General features: G+C 39.8%; 1 protein-coding gene across 1 annotated transcript in view; it reads left to right on the forward strand.

Annotated features, from left to right (window-relative positions):
• Positions 1-21,877, forward strand: part of lrfn2b (leucine rich repeat and fibronectin type III domain containing 2b) — a 188,413-nt gene that overhangs the window by 127,792 nt on the left and 38,744 nt on the right. The gene's annotated exons all lie outside the window — the stretch shown is intronic.

The raw sequence follows: 21,877 nt of genomic DNA on the forward strand, positions 1-21,877 counted from the left end.
GTTAGTGTTTACTTCCTGTCTGCCTTCTTCTGCCGTTCCCTTTAGTGTTTACTTCCTGTCTGCCTTCTTCTGCCGTTCCCTTTAGTGTTTACTTCCTGTCTGCCTTCTTATGCCGTTCCCTTTAGTGTTTACTTCCTGTCTGCCTTTTTCTGCTGTTCCCTTTAGTGTTTACTTCCTGTCTGTGTTCTTCTGCCGTTCCCTTTAGTGTTAACTTCCTGTCTATCTTCTTCTGCCGTTCCCTTTAGTGTTTACTTCCTGTCTGCCTTCTTCTGCCGTTCCCTTTAGTGTTTACTTCCTGTCTGCCTTCTTCTGCCGTTCCCTTTAGTGTTTACTTCCTGTCTGCCTTCTTCTGCCGTTCCCTTTAGTGTTTACTTCCTGTCTGCCTTCTTCTGCCGTTCCCTTTAGTGTTTACTTCCTGTCTGCCTTATTCTGCCGTTCCCTTTAGTGTTTACTTCCTGTCTGTCTTCTTCTGCCGTTCCCTTTAGTGTTAACTTCCTGTCTATCTTCTTCTGCCGTTCCCTTTAGTGTTTACTTCCTGTCTGCCTTCTTCTGCCGTTCCCTTTAGTGTTTACTTCCTGTCTGCCTTCTTCTGCCGTTCCCTTTAGTGTTTACTTCCTGTCTCTCTTCTTCTGCTGTTCCCTTTAGTGTTAACTTCCTGTCTATCTTCTTCTGCCGTTCCCTTTAGTGTTAACTTCCTGTCTGTCTTCTTCAGCTGTTCCCTTTAGTGTTGACTTCCTGTCTGCCTTTTTCTGCTGTTCCCTTTAGTGTTAACTTCCTGTCTGTCTTCTTCTGTTGATTTCTGTAAGGTCCAGCGCTCTGTCTTTTAACATTTCTAAACTGTGCAAAGTTTGTTCTGATGGTTGAACTAGAAATATTTTTGTGGGGAACACAGAATAGGAAAGTATCAACCTGAGGAGCATGAACATGCTCAGAGAACCTCATGTTGGAGCTTTTTGTTTTTGTTTTGTATACGTTTGAAAGTTAGGCCTGTGTTGGCTGTGGAGGAAAAATAAGGAGGGCAGAAATTGGTGTGCTGTACTGAGACAATTGAGAACACTCTAATCCAAATGGAAAGCCAGTAAACAAAATAATGGTCAGATTGTACTTGATATACTATCAGGATTTTTTGTTTTGTTATCTGATTTTGACTGTAGACCATTATCCAGACCCACTGGTGCACTTATTCTGAGGCCTACTACAGCCTTTTTGGGATTAATAAAAATATGCAGTAAAACGCTGTTTGGAATAAGGAGAGCAGTAACTACAATTGTCCTCAGGCGTATGCAGAACAGTGGGAACAGACACCGCAGGCTGCAGCTTTTGTACTTTAAATATATCAATGTTTGCAACAAGCTTTATGCCTATAACAGAAAACTTTCTGAATATCACCAAGCAGTTCTCCTGAGTTATTCAGCTATTGGGATAAGTGCTCATTTCTATAGAAGAAACAAACCATGAGTGGATTATCATCGCCTCTTCTACCAACAAAATGTACTTTTCTTACATTTTAAAATACTCCGATTGCACTGTGATGATGCTGTATTTAAATAAGTAAATGAAGACACCTAATCTATTTGAGCAGTGAATCTGATGTAGGTTTAGAAGGGCATCTGATATGGATCCATCCGAGCTCTGTGAAGTTCATTCCTCAAGCTGAAGAAGTCCTTAGCAATGACAGATGCCTGACTTTAGAGGCGTTGACAGCAGATTCCTCTTCCATCCGCGGAGGGCGGCCATGCATCACCCTGCAGCCTTCAAACAGCAAATCAATCCAGGGTGGGGGGGTACTGCTTAGGGAAACACTATCCAATAAAAAGCCTACAGAAGAATGCTAAGTATACCTCCACATGTATGGGGTTCAGTGTAGAGAGCTGCATTTGTCTCACAGGGCAATGGGATTTCCTACAGACAGGATTTCATATATTTCTTCAGTCACATTCGGGTTCTCTTATCCCTAAAGAGCTACAGCAGCAGCTGCAGCTGAGTGGATCAATGTGAGAATTGCCTGTGAAATTCAGAGCGTTTTCAGACTGGAATCCTTCTGATTATGTTTCACGGATAATGTGAGGATTTTAACGCACCACGCCGAGTGCCACAATCTCCGGCGCACCTTCCGAGTATTGAGTTGCATCCTCTTACGAGCAGCTCCACTGGCTACAGGCTTCAAAAGTCTTTTCACATCACCTTTCAGTTCATTTATCTCTCATTCAGGACTGAAAGAGCAGAGTTTATCTTGCTCTCACTAACTCACTCTGTCGATACCATTCACAGACCAATTGTATCAATATTGTTCTGCAATGAGGGAGAAAATCTGAATCATAAATGTTTTATTCATCCAACAGTGGGGGAAATGTACATTCTTACAGCGAGGAGACAGAAATAAAAGGCACATACAATAAGTAGGCTAATATATCAAAGTGGACTATGCTAATGTTCAGTTTCATATCAGTATGTAGTGTCTCTACTGGGACATGTTCAAAAAGCTCTTTATTTTTCTCATACAGCCTGTGCTGCAGCACCTCTTTTCACCCTCTGTCTGAAACCAGAGCCCAGTCTGCTCTGATTGGTTAGCTGGCCGGCTCTGTTGTGATTGGTCAACCGATTAGATATGTCCCACCGTCACGTACAAAGAAAGTCCCTCTGAAGGAAAGTGTGGTATTTGAGCCTTTGCAGACCATTGGGTCCACAGTGGGTAGCAGTCAAAAACATTAATAGACTTTTTAGTTTGCAAATGTATGAAGGAAATATGTACATTTGTCTGAATATAATACCACTATATATGACTGTTCGAACGACACTATCACTTATTGCAGTTACTGTACTTTACTGTATTTCAACCCCTGTAGCTACTCACAAAATGTCTCAACAAAGCATTTTTTAAGATGTTACAACAAGCAATGTCTCTCCTGAATTACAGATACATTTCCAATCCTATAGAACCCAAGTAGGATATACGTATTGCTTTTCTTTCGAAAAAATAATTTTGTGATAATTTAATAGTAAATAATCTTATTTTTCTATCCACTGCTCGCATTTTGTGAAACAGTCCACTGTACCTTTTCTCGCCTGCTGTGTAAGAACATAATTGCCGTTTTACTCGTCATTTACTTTCATTATTCATTCATTCACGTTCATTTGTTTTATTTTAATCTCGTGACTCAGGGTTTAATAAATGAAATGTCTCTTAACGAGACAATCAAGAGAAATGTGACATTAGATTCACAGATTGCCTCGCCTTTGAGTTATGCTTTCTGAATTCTTTACTCTTTTTATTGAAGCTCATGCCTGCTCAAGGTGACAGATCTTTTTGTCAAACAATAATCAAAGCATCGACAAATATCAAAGCACTTGTTTCTCCGACTGGATTTTTTGCATAGCCTTTTTTTGACGTGAATAAACATTCAGTGGGCGCACCAAATAAATGACAGCTTAGGTAAAATAACATTGAGTTTGCGATCAGCCTTTAAAAACCCATGTAGTGTTGAACACTGTTTTGTATGACCTGCTTTATATTAAGCTGGCTTGTCACCTTTCATACCTGTTCAACAGCGAGACGAGTGACAAGCAAATCTGAGCTGCGCGGACTCCCACTGCTTAGTCGGATGCACTGTTTGCTTCACTGATAAGCTGATTGGGTTTGTCAGGTGGTATTACGGCTGTCAGCCTTCATGCTGCCGCAGAATCAGAGGGGCTTTAGCAATCTCAGCTCTCGCAGATCAAAGTCAATGCTAACCTTGTGAAATTTGTTGACACAATACATGCAATTGAAGTCAACATTTCATTTTTGTCAGTGTAGGAATGAAAGTGAAGTTACAAAAAAAAAAATCCTGATAACAAATCTGATCACTCTAGTAAGGAATTTGTTATTATGTTTCCTTTCAGGTGTATATCAGTATGTAGTGTCTCTACTTTAAAGAGTCCTCTCCTGCTGATGTTCAGGTGTATATCAGTATGTAGTGTCTCTACTTTAAAGAGTCCTCTCCTGCTGATGGTCAGGTGTATATCAGTATGTAGTGTCTCTACTTTAAAGAGTCCTCTCCTGCTGATGTTCAGGTGTATATCAGTATGTAGTGTCTCTACTTTAAAGAGTCCTCTCCTGCTGATGTTCAGGTGTATATCAGTATGTAGTGTCTCTACTTTAAAGAGTCCTCTCCTGCTGATGGTCAGGTGTATATCAGTATGTAGTGTCTCTACTTTAAAGAGTCCTCTCCTGCTGATGTTCAGGTGTATATCAGTATGTAGTGTCTCTACTTTAAAGAGTCCTCTCCTGCTGATGTTCAGGTGTATATCAGTATGTAGTGTCTCTACTTTAAAGAGTCCTCTCCTGCTGATGTTCAGGTGTATATCAGTATGTAGTGTCTCTACTTTAAAGAGTCCTCTCCTGCTGATGTTCAGGTGTATATCAGTATGTAGTGTCTCTACTTTAAAGAGTCCTCTCCTGCTGATGTTCAGGTGTATATCAGTATGTAGTGTCTCTACTTTAAAGAGTCCTCTCCTGCTGATGTTCAGGTGTATATCAGTATGTAGTGTCTCTACTTTAAAGAGTCCTCTCCTGCTGATGTTCAGGTGTATATCAGTATGTAGTGTCTCTACTTTAAAGAGTCCTCTCCTGCTGATGTTCAGGTGAATATCAGTATGTAGTGTCTCTACTTTAAAGAGTCCTCTCCTGCTGATGTTCAGGTGTATATCAGTATGTAGTGTCTCTACTTTAAAGAGTCCTCTCCTGCTGATGTTCAGGTGTATATCAGTATGTAGTGTCTCTACTTTAAAGAGTCCTCTCCTGCTGATGTTCAGGTGTATATCAGTATGTAGTGTCTCTACTTTAAAGAGTCCTCTCCTGCTGATGTTCAGGTGTATATCAGTATGTAGTGTCTCTACTTTAAAGAGTCCTCTCCTGCTGATGTTCAGGTGTATATCAGTATGTAGTGTCTCTACTTTAAAGAGTCCTCTCCTGCTGATGTTCAGGTGTATATCAGTATGTAGTGTCTCTACTTTAAAGAGTCCTCTCCTGCTGATGTTCAGGTGTATATCAGTATGTAGTGTCTCTACTTTAAAGAGTCCTCTCCTGCTGATGTTCAGGTGTATATCAGTATGTAGTGTCTCTACTTTAAAGAGTCCTCTCCTGCTGATGTTCAGGTGTATATCAGTATGTAGTGTCTCTACTTTAAAGAGTCCTCTCCTGCTGATGTTCAGGTGTATATCAGTATGTAGTGTCTCTACTTTAAAGAGTCCTCTCCTGCTGATGTTCAGGTGTATATCAGTATGTAGTGTCTCTACTTTAAAGAGTCCTCTCCTGCTGATGTTCAGGTGTATATCAGTATGTAGTGTCTCTACTTTAAAGAGTCCTCTCCTGCTGATGTTCAGGTGTATATCAGTATGTAGTGTCTCTACTTTAAAGAGTCCTCTCCTGCTGATGTTCAGGTGTATATCAGTATGTAGTGTCTCTACTTTAAAGAGTCCTCTCCTGCTGATGTTCAGGTGTATATCAGTATGTAGTGTCTCTACTTTAAAGAGTCCTCTCCTGCTGATGTTCAGGTGTATATCAGTATGTAGTGTCTCTACTTTAAAGAGTCCTCTCCTGCTGATGTTCAGGTGTATATCAGTATGTAGTGTCTCTACTTTAAAGAGTCCTCTCCTGCTGATGTTCAGGTGTATATCAGTATGTAGTGTCTCTACTTTAAAGAGTCCTCTCCTGCTGATGTTCAGGTGTATATCAGTATGTAGTGTCTCTACTTTAAAGAGTCCTCTCCTGCTGATGTTCAGGTGTATATCAGTATGTAGTGTCTCTACTTTAAAGAGTCCTCTCCTGCTGATGTTCAGGTGTATATCAGTATGTAGTGTCTCTACTTTAAAGAGTCCTCTCCTGCTGATGTTCAGGTGTATATCAGTATGTAGTGTCTCTACTTTAAAGAGTCCTCTCCTGCTGATGTTCAGGTGTATATCAGTATGTAGTGTCTCTACTTTAAAGAGTCCTCTCCTGCTGATGTTCAGGTGTATATCAGTATGTAGTGTCTCTACTTTAAAGAGTCCTCTCCTGCTGATGTTCAGGTGTATATCAGTATGTAGTGTCTCTACTTTAAAGAGTCCTCTCCTGCTGATGTTCAGGTGTATATCAGTATGTAGTGTCTCTACTGGGACATGTCTCCATGCTTTAATGTTCAAAAAGCTCTTTATTGTTCTCATACTGCCTGTGCTGCAGCACCTCTTTTCACCCTCTGTCTGAAACCAGAGCCCAGTCTGCTCTGATTGGTTAGCTGGCTGACTCTGTTGTGATTGGTCAACCGCTAACAGATGCGCCCCCCCTCAGCCTGTACAAAGAAGCTCCTTCTGGAGGGAACTTTGGGATTTTGCAGACCATTTACATGCCACCTATAGAACACACTACAGGAAAGGAAAACACCCAAACATATAAGAGGGCCTCTTTAAATAGATTTGAAAAAGCTAATGCAATAAAATACAATACAATGTTAGACTCCGTGTGGAGCTGAAGACAACCCCTTTGATGAAAAAGCATTTTTCAATTATGTAATGAATCATTCAAAAGACAGGAACTCCTTACTGCTACCAAATACACTGCACATTTCACATTGGTTACGTAAATCATTTTTCTTTTAATCTGTCCACTCCCTGGAATATGCAGTGACAATAAGACTTTTCCTGTTACCAGATATCAGATCTAAGCTTTTTATTTAAAAGGTAAATGTGTTCTATAAACAGAAACACTGAACTGCACTAATACCAAGTTTGCTCAGTTCCATGTGCTCCTTAATGATTTAGTAATTCAAGTGTCCCCTGTGTACTGAATACCAGACATACTTCCCAGTTTCAGAGGATGTTAACTGGTTTAAATAGAATAAATTGGTCTAAATTGCTCGGTATAAGTTAATAAAAAGCACTTAATGTCCCTGTAATGGGCTGATAGAGCGATTCCTCACCTCCCCTCGAAAATTATTAGCTCAACATCCTGCGATAAGACCACAAACTGTCTAATAGCTCCGGCTCCTGGTGCCCACTGAATCGTACTCTCCTGCATCCGAGAGTACTCATAAATGTGCTCCGCCCCCTCATGCTCTGCCTCCAGCCTCCATCCTTTGACCTTGTTTCCAAGGTATTTTCTAATGAATGCCAGCCTGTGGATTCAAATAATGTCTAACCTTTGGCTTTTTGTATTTTGTGATTTTTTTCTCCTCTCGACCATCTACCTACCTACACATACTGTATAAATGCTTAGAGTAACCAAGACCTTGCATCATGGGCGGCGCCAGAGATTTTATTTTGGGGGTGCTGTGGGTAGGGCTGTGCAATTAATCGTATATTAATCTCGATTACGATTTCGGCTTGCAACGATTACGAAAACAACGTAATCGAAATAAAACGATTATTATTTTTTATTTAAAAAAAAAAGAAAAAATGTAATTTTTTTTTTTCTTAATTTTTTTTTGTATTGGTTTTTCAGTTTAATTATACTTAAAGTTCAGGGTAATCAACTGTTAAAAACAAACTGTTCACATTTTTTTTTTCAATAAATGGATGTTTTCAAAGTAAATGGATAATCGTTTTTAATAATCGTGATATCAATTATTGACCAAAATAATCGTGATTATGATTTTTGCCATAATCGCACAGCCCTAGCTGTGTGGTAGCTTGACGTTTCATAGAGGTTGCTCAAACATGCAGGGTGTCCCATTAATGTACCGGGCGCTACAGTGGAATGTTCTACTGCAACATTCCCTACACGCACATACACAGTGTACCCGCGACTGTTACAATGAAGGCTCGATAATCAGGCATATAGGTGTAAGCAGGGGTAACGTGCTATTTTTTACAAGTTGGGGTTGGACCTAACCTCCTCTAGGGGGGTCCGGGGGCATGCTCCCCTGGGAAGATTTTGTTTTAAATATTGAAGTTAAAAGCATCAATCTTGTGCACTTTGAGAGCAACATGAAGAGATCTATGGATACATCTCTCAACACCCAAATGAAACAGAACTGAAAACAGATTTATTTTTCTTTATGGATATTTTACAAATCACTCCCCTTTTAAACTGTATTCTTGTTTTACTGTCACAGTATTTTATACCTGTTTCTCATTTATTCTCTTATTTTTTTACAACTATATTGATCATATGAAGGAGTGCCTTGGAAATACTTGTTTACATAAATGGTGATCAAATCGTTTGAGACCCACTGACATGACTTAGACTAAAGTTAGCTATCTAAACACTCAGAGAGTCCTTTACCTCACTGAGCTGACGTTATCTGACAGGAGAGGACTTTCCCTTCACATTGTAGAAACAGCTTCTAATATCCGTTCGCGCAGCTAGCTAACCAGATGCTAACAATCTCCGGTACCGGTGCTCTCTCTCTCTCTCTCTCTCTCTCGCTCGCTCACACGTGCACTCGTGCCAGACACACAGAGTCAAGCTTGAATGAAACAACCAGAAGTACTTGTACCGTACTGTAGCATATCATTTTCGAATCAATCATTTTTCAAATTGTGAATTTCACATATATATTTAAAAAAACATACCTTTGTTGGGGTTGCTTAGCAGATGCTAGGCCAAATGTTGGTGTTGCTGTAGCAACTCCAAGCTGCCGCCCCTGGCAAGCATTTATTAAGGTACGATATGAAATAGATAAGGGTGAAGGGCTGAGTCGTGCATGTCATTCTATAAAAAAGAGTTTGACATTTGTGTTGGAACATTTCCTTAACGTTTCAAAAAATGTAATACCCTCCCCAGAAATCTTACATTTTTGTAATTTCTGTTTGTTTGCACACCCTGTATAACAAAAGTCTGCAGACCTGTGAGCCAAATACCTACCAACAGATAAACATCATGGATTGTTTCCTTAAGCTTATGTATTTGATTAACGGACTGAAAGACCCTAACAACATTCCAAATGCAATGCTTCTTTGCAATGCAATTTTGACGGCCAGTTGATGTGTGAAGAAAGCTCTTTGAGAGAGAGTCCAGCCAATTGAGGAAGGACATTCCAACCAACAGCCACAGCTAACATGTTTCATTTCACTGATCATATTAAGGCCCCGGCTCCACGGGAACGCATACGGCAAAACGCATCGGAGTAACGCAAACGCAACCGCAAAAAAGCTTCCGCCCACACGCAATATACACCGGATTGTGTCAAGCTCCACGAGACGGCTCCGTTTACATCCAACCTGCTCCAAAAGCTGCAGTACATATGCCGAACCTGTACATGGCGCTGTAACTTCCTCCACAAAAAGCAGCAACTTCCTCCACAAAAGCAGCGAAGAAGAATGGTTGTCATGGCTGCACTTCTGTTTATTCTCCGCGGTGGGGGCGAAGGGAACCGCGCAGAGTTTTTCGCCGGTCAACGTGTGTTAAAGTTTAAATCTTCATGCTTCCTCATGCAGCAGCTGATCCAGTAAGTAAACCCGACAGTAAAAATAAACATATTTATAACTAGTTTAGGTAGTTTGAGAGGTAATTAAAATAGCTAAGGGTGATGATCTGACTTGAAGTGTGTGTTTTGCTCCCGCTGCATCACAGCGGGAGGAGCTGCGTGTCTCCGTCCTGTCAGATTAGACTTCACTCGCGTTTATGTCCATATCGAGATAAAGATAAATAATCTGAATTCAGTGTGCAGTGTACTTTTGCGGGGGTGAGCAGCAGAGGTGGGGAGAGGCGGGGCTATTGCGTCGTCATTATCAGAAACGGATGACCATATAGGCGACCACACAGCCCCGTTGGACCCCCCAGAGTGCTCCGTTCCCAGATCTATCCACCTTTGGACCCGTTGTCGTTTGCAGGGTCTGTTTCTACGTTTCCGTTACGGCGTTGTTAAGCTTAAAGGGCTATACGCATGAGAAATATGCGGATTCAACCAGTTTTCGTTCCCGTGGAGCCTAGGCCTAAACCTACATCGTAATATATTCTAATTACACATAACACATTCAACCTTACTATAACAGAGATAACAGAACTTTCAGTCAGTGTGCTGTGAGGATATTAATGTCAGTGTAATATCAGAATGAGTGCTTGGCCAAGGTTAATTGGTAATACTCCTGAGGATTGAAACACAAATGTGTTGTTTCACACCAACATCATCCATTGTAAACATTTCAATTAGCAGAGAACAGGGAAGGTGTGAATATCATCTCCTCAAAATCCTCTTTACCAACAGCCTGTCAGTTTGTTGACTTCTTGCTTTTAGTGGATTGGTCTAGAAGAAAATTCTTAGATGAAACACATTTTTGCTAACTTTTAACTAAAGTAGATGCCGTTTCAACTAACAGGCAAATATTGCAACCCATTTGCCCAACTTGTGGCTATCTATTTTCAGTACCTGAATACAAAAACGATTTAACTATTAATAATGAAATGTTGCTGTAGTCATGTCATGATATCACAGATAGTATTTGGTTGTTTGGCAGTTAAATCACTGAAAAAACTGAAACGTTGACTTTAGTGAAATCTATTTTGTCACAGATTTCATATAACAGTATAAGGTTAATTGAAAGCAATAATATTAAGTTTACATAAAAAAGATTAGGTTCAACTCAATAGTATAGTCAACGTTTCAGTTTTTCCAGTGGATGGAAATCAAATGTGTGACATCTAGCTCTGTTCTTTTTTTGTAACACCATTTGGACATAACGTTGGCATTATCAACATGTGAAAGGCAAAATGATTCAATATAAAGTATGTTATTGGACTACTAATGTATAAATTATAAAAAATAAGATAACCTGAACCCAATAATGTCAAATATGGAATAAGCCTTGCTCATTGTGACACTTCATGAGCTTTTCTCTAGGACCATGCGCCTAAGGAATAACATTTTAGCCGCGGGGCTACAAGCGATGATCCACTTTCAGTCATATTTAACTCATTAGTTTTAAATTGATTTGGAGACTGTTGTGTAATCTTAACCGGCAGCAGAAACCCTTAAAAATTGATAAAAGCTGCGCACACTAATTAAACATTGGCTGTGTTTGGTTTCCCCATATGCTGGTTTTAACTAGATTATAAATCCTCCATATTTGTTTCTCATTTAAATGTTTTACACTGTGCTATGTCTTTAATTACACAAGATGAGGATAAATAATAGGCGTAAGCAAATAATCTGCAAGGGTGTTTCAGCCCAATCAGTGATTTTTACACAGTAAGACCTAATTATAACCACCCACCCAATTAAAATAATGTTTAATTTCTTGCTCAATCACTTTTCAATTCTACAATTCATCTCATACTGCTAACAATGGCTGAGTTTGAAACAATCTGTGCTCCAGAGTAAAGAAAGGCTGGTTGCTAAGATAAGAAGTGTTTTCAGTGAAGGCCGAGTGGGAGCCATTACTCATCACTGTTCTGCTGAGATGCTCTTGTTAACAGAAACACTGTTTTCATTCTTTTAATAATTCCTATTGTGAACTCCAATCTGCTGTTGTTCTGGTTTGTTTTGTTTGCCGCTGAGCTTCTGTCAATGAAAGGTCATGATCCCCTCTTTCCTAGTTTTGTTATGAAACAATATATAAGTGTGTGAATGTTCTTGTAGAATAACGGCTGTAGAAGTAAGAGGCAGAACATTCTGCTGACAGCATAAGTATTAGTTCTATCATTTGTAAACAAATGTAATCAGTAACCTTATCTAAGTATACACTATTCAGTAATGTAAGAAAACAGAACAATGTAACCCTAGAAAAGAAGAAACCAAGATATTTCGTATAAAAAATGTGGCTCTGACTTTTCCTACAGAATAGTAGTTTACAAATGCTGTCTTAATTTGATACATGAATGAAACTCGTGAAAATACAGTATTTCTGTTTTTTCCATCAGGGGCCCAGCTATGCATAGAAAAATATATACATTTACAAAAACAAATAGTCTAAATGAAAAGAACAGAAAATTCATGCAGAACCTCTATCTATAATATATTGTTTTTTTTATTTGAAATGCATTTATGAATGTAACTGAAAGGGTAATACAGTTACCTTTTCCTGTATCCTGAATATGTAATACTGTTACAAGTAATCCGTTACTCCCCAAGCCTGGCTTTAGAATTGTGTGGAAAGTAAGTTAGCGTATCTTATTACACGGCGTAGTTGAATACTCTATTTTGATTGGTCAATTTCACAGGTTATAAATAAATAGTCGATAACACACCGCTGCTAAGCATAACATCACCATTGCTAAGTAGGATCAATGGACAGAAGGAAAGAGGTTAAAAGACAGAGGGTTGGACGTCAAATAAATCAACAGAAGAAGACAGACAGGAAGTAAACAGTAACAGGAACACGGTATTGGCTGCTCTGCATTGTTTAAGGACTTGTTACTGTAAACAGTTACAGTAAACCTCGATCAGTGCTGCCGTTCATTTTATCATTTTAAATTACGTTGCTGTTGCCACAGTTCCATCTGTTGGTGCGCCTTGGAACAGAGTCTTTTTTTCGTAGCGTGAGCAATAGGATATTTTTCGAGTCAATCAAATCATTTCAATTAATATTGCGAGCCAAGTCGTTAGTTTGTGTAAAATGTGGCCGTATAATAAGTGGGATAATGTGCAGCGAGGCGGGTCATTATTGAAAAAAGCATGACCAGCACATTATCCAAAATAACATTACATGTCTATTAGCTGACGCTCTGTACACAGCAATGACTTTATTGGTTTAGTTGTCAGGGACCATGTACAAAAAGAACCTAAATCTCAAAGAGATAAGATGCTTTGTACCAGATTATAGCAGTTTGCTATGTTCCATCTGCAGTGATTGACATACACTTTGATACCCCAGGCATGCCTACGGGATTCTTTTGCGATAAAGTATTTTGCCCAAGAACACTTTAACATCAATCAATCAATCAATCAATGTTTATTTATATAGCCCAATATCACAAATGTTACATTTGTCTCAGTGGACTTCACAGTTTGTACAGAATATCAGTATGACAATACGACAGCCTCTGTCCTTAGACCCTCACATCGTACAAGGAACAACTTCCAGAGAGAAACCCCACAGTTTAAAGGGGAACATGGGAGAAACCTCGGGGAGAGCAACAGAGGAGGGATCCCTCTCCCAGGACGGACAGACATGCAATAGATGCCGTGTGTGAATCGAAGAGATAATACATTTTACAGCAGGTAGACCAAATGTTTGGAAATGCATGTTTAACATGTGGACTGCAGCAGCTAGGGATCAACCTAGTCACCTACTCAGATTGGTAGAAACCCATTTTATCCCCTTAGAACCCCCCACCCATAAGAGTCTTTCCAATAAGGTCAGCGCGTCCTCTTCAGCAAAGGAAATGCCTCTTTTTAAGGATTTTCGGTACAGCATCAAAACATCGTACTCTGTCTTGCTGTTATAGCTGAAGACATGACATGAATATAAATGCACAGAATCTGTATAATGTGCTGATGTGTTGAGCAGCCCAGGACCCAGTGGAGCGGATCACAGACGCATTCTGGAAGAGCAGCAGATCTGTTCTCCCTCTGAGGAGACCACCATATGGAAACACTGTGTGTGTCTGCACGGCGTCATATCGACTTAACACTGCCATGTGTACACACACACACACACACTGGCAACGTGGGCTTTGTCAGGCTGCGCTAAATCGCTAACACTGCTCTCTTTATGCCTGTTAGCTTTGAAAAGTTAATAAATCAGAGCATTTTACAGTCTGTTGAATACTGAGGCTGTGGGATGTCATATTTAGAATGGTTAGGACAGCCGTTACAAAACAACGGGATGTTACGTAGTGAACTAAATATTTGTAATTTGCATGTGATTCAACCGGATGAGGGTGCCGCTTGAAGCTATGAAAATATGAGTTTGTGTGTGTGTGTTAGCTTTCTGCATTCAGAATACAAAATGCTCCTTCACTCTTCAGGGCTCTGAGTGGGTGGCAGTGTGTGTGTTTCATTGAAAGCTCAGTCAGCAGGGTCAAAGAGACACAGTTTGAACAAAGTTGAGCTGATAACTAGCTTAAAGCCAAGGTTAGAAGTTGTTTTGTAAAAGCAGTGAGGCTGAAGAAAAAAACGGAATCGTTGACTCTCATTAAATGTTTTATGTAAATTTCACATTAGGTTAGTGGAAAGCAATAATATGAAATTGAACCTAATATGTTTTACGTTCTTTGTGTAATCTTCCTGACGTTCATATTTGGAGGTACGCCTTTAAACTGGTGGATGATTGTTCAGCAGATGATGTAGCAAAGCAGCCATGCCTGAAGACCTGAACAGGAAACCATCTAGCAACACATCTGAGGATCTTATTGTGTTGTCACAACTTTTGAAGATCTAGGAGCAAATCATTGTTGTATCTTTATCATAAACGCTACGAGAGGTGCATGTCTTATGTGTGGCATTTGGCCGTCGCCATCTTGTTTTTTTTTTTATCTGGAAGATACCATATTTAGTCATATTCCTTTTGACTAGTCAGAATAACTTTAATTCAAGATAATCCTCAGACATTTAGAAAGCAATGGTTGTTGCTTTCGAGTTGCTTTAAGAAGACACACATATTGTAGTCCTGCTAGTCGATTGTAGAAGACCTTTAAAGACAATACAATTTAAATATCTTTGAGGGGGCTGAGTTAAATATGTCTATAATTTAAATGTATACTAGGCTTACACTAGAGATAAATAAAGATATCAAAAAATCATATCAAACTTACCCGAACATAAAAGTAGCTATCTTTAATTAGATTCTCCTCACAATGCAATAGGTCATTATCACTAGTCATATACTATACATATACATAAGAGATATCTTCATTTGAATTATCACGAGTAAACATTCTGGACCTTCGTGTCACATATCCTAGACTTATATGTCACCAATGTATTGCAGATATACTGTACTTTCGGTCTATGTGTTTGGTTTCAAAGAGTATTTTACACACACACACACAGACACACACACACACACACACACACACACACACATACACACATACACACACACACACACACACACACACACACACACACACACACACACACACACACCCTCCTCCCCTCTAATCATCCCAGTGAATCAGTGCATGTTGTGTCTGCGGTTGTTTTCTCTCTGGGCGATGCTCCCATATCTCATTTCCCTCTCATTTTCCGATAGAAGCGATACATAAATCAGAGTTGCTTTAATCAGCGTTATCATTACCGTCCAAAGCAGACACATCATTACTGCAGGTATCCTTGGGATAGTCTCATATTTTTCCCCAAACCAAAGGCACAACAGATAGTGTTATCAGGATGAACACACCTCATCTCCCTGCTCTCTGTCTCTCTCTTACCAAACAGTTTGTTTACTCAGGCAGGTTTGTTTGTTTCACGAAAAGCACTGCTTTGTTTTTTGTTCTACAGTCTAATTCAATTAACTGCAGAATAAGCTGTTTTATTAAAGGGCTCATATGTTACCTTGATATCATTTTCACTCATTTGAAAACAAAACTCAGAAAGGGAAGAGGGGAAGTGTAAAGAATGCACAGTGAAGGGTTTAGGAATGCTAATGAAGGCCTTGAAAGAGCTTTGTCTTCCTGTGTAAATGTGTAAAAAAACGTATTTGAAGCCTGACACTGCCTTCATCTGTGTAGTAGCATCTCTGAAACAGCAACAGGCCACAGTTTCCTCTGTTCGCCGCCTCTTCTGTCACAGATTTAATGCCAACAGCGCTGTGAAGCTGCAGGACTCTAGCCCTGCTGCGTAAGCTAACATGTTTAAACAGCAAAACCTTCTTTCACTTCATCATTCTGTCAGCTGAAAGGCGAATTATGGTTTTGTACAGAGTTGGGTTATTGTTATAAATTCAGTAATCAGTAATCACACTAGCACCCCCCCGTTGACAATATACTAGCGGTACTGAAGTGGGCCGGACGAGATGCCCGGGCTGATTTTTAGTCCCAGTCCGCGCCTGGGTGGAGGTATGCCCATTATTTTGAGTTTGTCCGAAGAAAGGACAGGAATGTGACGGTGAGGTGCAAACTGTGTTCAGGCCAGAAGCTTTTATCCACTGTAGCAAACACAACGTCAAACCTCCACAAGCACCTGCACTGACAACATGCTAACGTGAAGCTAATAGCTAAGGACCTCCGAGTCAAGGTCAAAGCAGTTACACAACAAAATACAAAGATAAAAAAACGAATACAAATCTTCTGTAATATTTACAGATTGATCTAACGTGCGATGTGATAGTGCTTTTCAACTGTGCATGCGTTGGAAGAGTAATGATTTCTAAAGTGTGTGGAAGGTTGTACCAATGATCAGAAAGACAAAGAAATACTTTCTAATGTCATAATAAAAGAGTTTGAAAGGGACTAAAGTTGTACTGAAGTATATGACCAATACGGGCTTTACAAGCGCCAATATTTAAACAATGTTGATGTCTTTATGTTCAATATTTATTATAGAGAGGGCTAGAGAGGGCAACCCAATCTTACTATACAGGAAACCATGGTGAGTATCATACAATCAAAAGCCATACATCTAAAGGAGTGACCAAAAGACAAGGGGTTTACATATTGAGGCAGCAGCATATAAATGATATCACGATAGTCCAGAAGTGATAAGAAAACTGCTTCAGTGATGCTCTTCCTGTTAAAGAAAGCTTGTGTTTATGTATCAGACAATTCTCTGTTGTGATATGTTTACAAGATTAGCAACATGGATTTTTAATGTAGTTTCTTCCTTATAAGCGAGATGGCAAGATAGCAGAGGGAGCTTTAAACGTAATGAAAACACTTTCTGAGCTCTTGACTAGAGAAAGTAACAACTGTTTCAAATAGTGAGGGTATTTAAAATGTCTGCTTTTATAATTAATTCTTTATAAGGATATATCATTGATGATAGAGAATTCTGAGCCTTGGTACAACAAATAGTATAGTGATGGTGTGAGAGTAAAGAAATATGATTCCATGTATATATATATATATATATATATTGCTACATGTTTGCACACTTTCAGCATGAAAAGACAGAACCTTAAAACTGCAGAATGCTTGACTTATTTCCAGACAACTTAATATCATTCAGGTCCCGTGGTGAGCTTGATCTTCAATAAAAACAAGAGATTTTCACACCTGACTGATACTATTTGTCACCAGTTTTATATCCAACCAGAGCTGAAGCTGTCAAAGAAACCCTGACTTGTTGAGTTGGAGGTATGTCTGTGGTGTAGGGGCAGGCAGAATGTAATCCCTCAATCTCAATGCAAGCAGAGTGTCCAAGCGGGGACGAGAGACAGAGGATGAGTGGGAGAGCAGCGGGATGAACGCTCGCTGCGCTGGAGGAAGCATTCAGACAGAACAAAGAGCCGACCCCCCGCCCTCCCACGCCTTATTCATCTCTGCCTTTTCCTCTGTCGTTTATACACAGACTCAGCTCATGTACGTCTCACACGGTCTGTCTCTCACATGCAACCAAGTTGGCATAAAAATCTAATGTAATGTACGTTGACTTTAATTAAATGTATTATGTCAACACATTTCACATAGCTGTATTAGGTTAGTTGAAAGCTATATTTAGTTGAACCTATTTTTTTTATTAAAGGTCTCCTGTCATGCAAAATGCACTTTTGTATATCTTTTATACATAAATATGTGTCCCCGGTGTGACAGAGAACATAAAACCCTCTCTCTTTTCCTCTGTACCCTCATCTCTGAAAACGGGGGTGCAACGGAGCTGATCCATATTTGCGTCCGATAATATCTGAAATGTGGGCTGGCTTTACACCCACGGCCCTATCAGAAACGTTGCTATCAGAAACAATGCAATGTTTTGGACGTAATATGGTCTGTCTTTACATTAGCAAGCATCGCTAACACTCAGAGCTAACCTGTACTGGAGAGAGTATGTGTAAAAGAAGCAGGATATAAAAAGGAACTCACCTTGTAGTAAACCCACAAGAGAAAAAGCATTTGAGCTCCATACTGTTTCAGAAATAATCCTTGATGTGGTTTGGAACATAGTATGGCGTTTCATCACGGCAGCATTTAGCTGAGAATCTGGGTAGAACTCTCCTGAATGAGCTCTCCTCTCTTTTTTTTCAAATTTCTTTTCAAATGTATTTATTTTTTAAAGCTATGGACCCAGAATCAGCACTTCTCTAACAGGGCTGAAAAAGAGAGCCATTAGGCATGGCTAGAATGCGCGATCTGTTTGGTATTTTGAGCAAAACACTAAAATAAAATATCAAACACTGAGAGCACAAAGCATAATTGGTGGTGAATGATGTCATTACAGTTCACTACACCATTATGATCCTTTGTACGCGTGCTCTGCTGTACAGTGCATTATATCTCTCACCTAAATGTGTTAGTGCTGCACCATGTAACTTTCTGTCAATGTGTCTGCACCAATGAACACCGCCAGTGTCCAGCAGTAGTCATTTAATTAAAGCCTTTCTGATTTTAACTCCCCGTTTATCTGCCATAGCAAACCTTTGCTAGCACGCTGCAGGCTGAGAGCTGATGATCCCAGCAGCAGCTGTCTCCACCAGCATGCACACAAGCTGAAGATAATTGTTGATAATTGCTGAGGGAGCCATTATTTTTCAGTATTTGGCCCTCTGGCGAAGCACTATGAGTCACTGTGTGCCAGAGAGAGAGAGAGAGAGGGGAAGGGGGGGGGGGGGTGCTGTGACTGAGACACCTGGAGATTACAAACAGGGATTTGGGGCCTTCACGCAGGCTGCCACAGCTTGCCTGCACCAGAAATCCGTCGCCTCCAGAACTAATGGAAGTATCTGCACAGACGGGACATATAGAAGCCTTATAACACACTCATTTAGCCCCCGTCTGTGCTACACTGAAATCAGCATTCTCTTGTTGCTAAGATTGTGTTTTCCAAGTGTCGAGTATAATGGCTTAAGGCCACGAACTGCAGATATGTTTCACAGTTTAATTTGTCCAACCTTACCTCATGTTTGTTATTCATTTAATTATATTTTTTGAAATGTAAGGACAGTAATAATGTATATTTCACCAGTTGCATTGCTCCCTGAAAAAGAGCAACCTGCATTGGGCTGCTTCTAGTTTTCTGGATTTATTTATTAATTTATTCCATTAATGCAATTATTATAATACAAAATGTGAACGCTTTGAGGTCCTGCAACTGGAGGGAAAATATTGAAGGTTGAAAATAGTGAAACTTGAAGCACACACTCACCCATATCACAAAAAATACATATTCCAACTGCCTCAGATTGTGGTTGAAGTGTGAGGACATACAATCATGCATACTTTCGCATGAATAATTAAGCACTGCTATACCTTGCCAGGGGTGGTAGTAAACATGTATAAGTGCTAATCAAGGGAAAAGAGCCCTGACTACAGACAAAGAACTTGAAGAACATGTGAATGTGAGATCTAACCAGTGGCGGCCGGCCCATAGGGGCGCTAGGGGCGCCGCCCCCCCTCTTCCCACATTACAAATTAAAAAATATATATTTAAAAAATATATTTTTTATTTTTATTTTTATTTTTAATAAACAAGGTAAATATGATACAATTTGTATCAGTAAAATGTATAATCTACAATAAAATCTCGTTTAAAATTGTGTTACGATGTCTAAAGTTACTGATAAGTCACATGTTTTCTGCCTGGCCTTGCCCATGTATCATTACTCCCTCTCGTCTGGGCGCTATGCACAGCGCCCAGACGAGAGTGCAGAAAGTGCAGCAGAAGCCAACTGTTGCTATCTTTAAACTATGCCGCCGAAACATAATTTCAGCCAATCAGCGTCGTCAAATCTGATGGTCACAGGGCTCCTACGTGAGCGCCCGGTGCAGTCTGTGAGTTGTTTGGACTCGTATCCAAGGAGACAAAACCGGAAGCTGTCATACACTCTGGAAGCTACCATTAGCAGCTAATGAAAACTCCGATTTTGACATAAAAATTGAATTATGGATCATCAATCATTTTTCAAAGTGACAGACACATTGGATTAACCTATGGATTAACCTTCAGCTGCGTTTTTCTCGTTTTTGATCAGAATTGTTATTCTGCAAAAGGTGAGCATATCTCCGTGTTTTGCTACCTAAAGCTACGTCGTGTGATGTCTGTATTTGCTTCCCCTGTCGCGAGTTCTGATCGCTCAGTGATGATACTTATATTTCTAGAATCTGTGGAATCTCAGCTTGTAAACTTGTTTGTGCATATCCGATAAGTATATCGATTGATTTATACCTAGAGTGCGTTAGCATTTTTTTCGCTCAGGGCTCATTTAGACGCTTCTTGTGAGACTTGTGTTTTGTTTCGGTAAACATGGTTCATATCATCAGTTAGATGCGTTTCCTCTGAGTAGGACACATGAATAGTTTATTAAATTTTAAGAAGCCCCTTAACAGGTTAAATGGGAATTAAATCAGTGTTCCCAAAGCCCCGGTGTTCTGCAGTTTGTGTGGGCCTACTGTACTGTTGCACAGTTTATGCTGTAGAAACTATGTCCAGGACAAGGTGTTTGGAAGTTTTGGAAGATTCATAGCTAACCACACTGAAGTTATGGAGGTATTGATCAGTCTTCTCATATTTTTAAGCCTCAAATTGTCCTTCCCCCCCCCCCCCCCCTCTAACATCACCAGAAGTCATAATTTAAGGGGTCTTTTCTCAAAAAATTTTACCGGACACCCCTAGTATTGTTTGATCACCATTTCCACAGCCCCACCTAAAATATTTTCCACCAGCTGCCACTGGATCTAACAACACACCTGCAATAACCACTTGGCGCTTAAGGTGCTGCCAAACAGCAGTAACAGACACTCTCAAGATTGTATCTTTAACTTTAAAATGTTTGCATTGTCATTAAGACACAATTCAATGGAGCAAACTGCAGTTGTCTTTAAAAGCTTGAGAAACGGCGGGAAACTGGACTCTGTTTAGATTTTTTCAAAGATCTTATCTTTGCACAATTTTACGAATGTTTTAAATATTACACTCTTCTACATGAAACTGTTAGAAGAATGTTTTCTAGATATGTTCTAAGTTCCTACAGGAATATTATGATATGGGGCTTGCTCCAGTTTTATTTTCAAAGTAGTACTTCTTAAAGTTTTCACAGCCTAGCAGACACATTCCTTTATTCAAAGCTGATGGAGCTTTGAATAGTGTTTCTCTATCAGCAGCTAGAGGTAAATATGAGTTAATCCAAGGCTAATGGATCCTAGTGGTGAACTGTCATTTGACAGATTAACGTCTTTTAATCCGTGATACAAGTAGTAGAGAAAATCAAGACAGCTCAAATCCATGAGCATACACCACTGTAAGACCAAAAGTTTTAGCTGTGTTATATTTTAGATCAGCAGATATTAGCATTACAATGGTATCAAGAAATCTCTTCTTTTAAATGCCATTAAAGGGCACTATCAGACTGAAGTGTTCTCACTGTGTTTATTAAAAGGGTCAGAACAGCACCTCCGAGCGAGGATCCGTGTCAGTGTGTTTGAGACGGATAGCTTCATAAAAACTGTCACTGATAATAACCTCATCTCCCGGTGACCACACATCATTGCATTTGTGTGTGTGTGTGTGTGTGTGTGTGTGTGTGTGTGTGTGTGTGTGTGTGTGTGTGTGTGTGTGTGTGTGTGTGTGTGTGTGTGTGTGTGTGTGTGTGTGTGTGTGTGTGTGTGTGTGTGTGTGTGTGTGTGTGTGTGTGTGTGTGTGTGTGTGTGTGTGTGTGTGTGTAGCATTTGCTCCTACACCCCAAATCCACTTGGTGCTTTCATGATTCAGCAAACACTACTGACTTTCATAAAGATTTAATAGCTGCATTTGATGTTCTTCAAGGCGAAATTGCATTTGATAGCCAACGGTAGGAAAGAGCTCAAACCACTTTACAGAGCAGAGCTGCCTTCTCTGAAGTTGTTGCCAGTTTTTTAGCTCATAAATGTAGTCCACTGTCCTGTTTAAAC

This window comes from Trematomus bernacchii, unplaced genomic scaffold (assembly GCF_902827165.1).
Source record: "Trematomus bernacchii unplaced genomic scaffold, fTreBer1.1, whole genome shotgun sequence".
NCBI classification, from domain to species: Eukaryota; Metazoa; Chordata; class Actinopteri; order Perciformes; family Nototheniidae; genus Trematomus; species Trematomus bernacchii.